General features: G+C 30.7%; 1 long non-coding RNA gene across 1 annotated transcript in view; it reads right to left on the minus strand.

Annotated features, from left to right (window-relative positions):
- LOC136795727 (uncharacterized) overlaps window positions 1–2,759 on the minus strand; it is a 9,952-nt gene extending 7,193 nt beyond the window's left edge. The window contains exon 1 of the long non-coding RNA XR_010843379.1: window positions 2,358–2,759. This is a non-coding gene — a long non-coding RNA (uncharacterized lncRNA). The remainder of the gene's footprint in view (window positions 1–2,357) is intronic.
- Window positions 2,760–3,229: the final 470 nt, after the last annotated feature.

The following is a 3,229-nucleotide window of genomic DNA, read 5'->3' on the forward strand; positions in this document are numbered from 1 at the left end:
ATAACGAATCTGTTCTACAGGGGTAAGAGCCACATTATTAAAGTATATTGTACGGGCAGTCGGCAGGTTTACGACGAAGGGTAAAGATGATCTGATGGGATTTATTTTTATCCTCCAATTTCACTTAAGGTTAAATAAAAATTATAACCACAATAACTAACAAAATGTTTCTAGTAAGAATCAAACCGTTTCTTCAGTTGTTTTTTTTTTTTTAAACAGTCAATAAAACGTCATTGAACACTTTCTTCCTTAATAATTTCCAAATTTCAATCATTTTTTCGCAAATAAAAAATGTAAATAATCCAAAAAAAAAAAAGTTCTCAATATTTTATTATTGTATTACTTATTATTGCTATGCATTTTATTATTATAATAATTGTAATAATCAATAATTATGATGATTATTATACTCCATAATGTATTATACTTATGATTATTATACTACAAAAGGTACTCGGTCGTAAATTTTTTTGTGAATTGTAACAAATGGTTTCTTCAAATTCTTTAGTTTTTTTTTTTGTTACCCCATTGCTGATAATTTCTGACATACGAGGGGAGTTAACCTAGCATAAGCCGTTGGCACTGGGATACAAACGGCCTATAGATTATATCATTTGATTTCTAAAGGAATAATGTTGCTTATAAATGATGGTAATTGTATTCTAGTTTAAAGTATCACATTAGGTGTATTCATGATGTGTTACATGTAAAAAGTATTAGCATGCTAAATGTTAAAAATAAAGGATTGTGAACAGCATAATTTAAAGTCCATGTTGCAGAGAGCTTCTAGCGGATTTTCTGGGCAACTTGTTTTGTAATCTTGTAATCTTTAATAGACAATAAAATCAACTACAGCAATGTCACATCATCTTCCTTCCCCACTTATTCCTTGTTTCATCTTCTAGTTTTTTTTTCATTACTTTATTATTATTTTTATACGTTACCTTATTAGACTTTAAAAACTCCCAAGACAAAAACAACACGAACTATGAGCAATTAACTTATTAAAACGAAAACAAAAAAACACGGTCTGCTGCGTGACTTTATCCTCAATTTAGCAGACCTATTAACCATGTTAAATGTTATATCGTTTTAAAATGCTAGAAGAAGGTAATATTTCTCTATTTAAGACACTTTAACATATTAAACTAAAGATAATGAATACCTCTATTGTAATTAACAAACATTTAACTTTGTGAAAGTTTTAATTTTTTTCATTTACCGTTTTACGACCGAGCACCTCAATTATGATCGCTGCTTTATTTCAAAAATTAATTATAATTTTAAGAAAAAAGAGTAATTTTTACTATTTATGGTTGGATACAGTTTTCCTACACAAATTTCTTCTTTAACTTTACTTTATAATGTGACTGAGTAATAAACTATGTATATTATAATAGTTTAACATGTAATTAAATATATTAACATAACTTTTTTTATTTTGTTTCAGTCCAACCTCGGAGGCCGGGTAAGATATCAGAGAAGATTCATGGGATTTCTAGATCACATATCAGTATTTTTCTCTACCAGTATTTCATAATTTATAAACAAACGGGTGTAATAACCAAATACTTGATCGCCCAGAAACAGTTACCTAACCTTACCTGAACTTTAACCTAAACTTTACCTGAAGGAACTTTAGGTAATGGATCAGTCGGAATGTATATAAAACCAAATAGTACAAGAGCTCACGAGGAGAAAAAAGTCAGTTATTTCACCTAAATTTTTGATTACGTAAATGAAAACTTGGTATAATTACTAGTCTAAATTGATGAGTCTGCCAAGTAAGAAAATCAGTAGTTAGTCAATTTGTTTTGGGAAATCTATATCTCAGGAACCATTTGACGTACAGATAGCATTAAACTAGCTTTAATTTGCGTACTGGCAGACATCTGTACGTCTTATGGTTTTCGAGATATAGATTTATCAAAATAAATTCACTAACTTCTTATTTTTCAGTGCATTTTTTATGAAATGTTGCTTTTAAAAAAATGTATCTCGACAACTACTGAACGTAAATAGCTCTATTATGGATCATATTTTAGTAAATTTACTCTACTTTAAATGATGTTCTATTGGGTTTTCAAGTGTTGTTGGAAGTTTAAACGATATGGAGCTCTGAGTAAAAAATTCAATATCGAAAATTCGGGTTAAATAACTGCCTTTTTTTTCCTCTCGGGTACTTGTACTATAACCTTACAATCTGAATGTTCATCTTTGGTTTTACTGTCATTCCATCTGACCTTCTAGGGCTCACTTCTAATTACAAGAATATCTTAATTTAGTTTTTCCTCTCTGCTAATTATTGATAATGATATACAATCAGTACTCTCATGTCACCTCTAACAATAACTAACCTTTACGAAGAATCAATTGATGATACTATCACTTCTTGAAACACTGTCATTTGGTTACATCCATCGATACAGAACTGACATAATGGTACGATAGTCAGTCATTAGATGCTGCTGGAACTAATAACTAAATCGATAAATCTTCATGCAAAACAATCGATTGTTACAATATTTGATCTATTTATGTTCATTATCATACACAAGGGGGTAAATAGAAAAAAAAAAATCATAGCAATAATATTTGTTTATCTTCTCTTAATCAATAGGTTTGTTTCCAACACGCGATATGCTGGATCTATATGTTTGCCACTTGCCACAAGACTTGTACACATGCTTGGTAAACAAAGGAAGCAACAAACGTCGGTTTCCACATGCTTGTGTGTTCTTTTAAATTGTTTCGCCAATAACATTTGATTTAATCTATTTTTACTATAAAAGAAGAACAAAATAAAGATAAGTGAAATGAAAAGGGAGCGTAAATATCAGCAATGTAGACTTTAGATGATAAAAATATTACTACATAACCTATAATTTCAACCTTTGTCCTAGAATTTTTAACAGAAACTTTTTAATTTAATTACCTAGATACATAACGTATTCATAAAGAGCTCGCAGAGAGCTGCCAGAGAGGCACTCACGCTCCCTGGCCGAGGCACCGCCTTTCTTACCCCATCAGAACACAGTGCACTCCTTAAATTACAAATATAAGAAAGATGGCAAGCCAAGTGGGACGAAATTTCTCCGAGTAAATTTTAAAAAATCAAAAAATCAGTAAAACCATGGTCAACATCCTACCGAAGTTGCTCTAACCCGCTTGAGAATAGGTCATACTCTCCTCACGCACTCTCACCAGATCAAGAAATTGCCACCTCCAA

Source organism: Halyomorpha halys, unplaced genomic scaffold, assembly GCF_000696795.3.
Source record: "Halyomorpha halys isolate HHAL.00 unplaced genomic scaffold, Hhal_1.1 Scaffold446.1, whole genome shotgun sequence".
NCBI classification, from domain to species: Eukaryota; Metazoa; Arthropoda; class Insecta; order Hemiptera; family Pentatomidae; genus Halyomorpha; species Halyomorpha halys.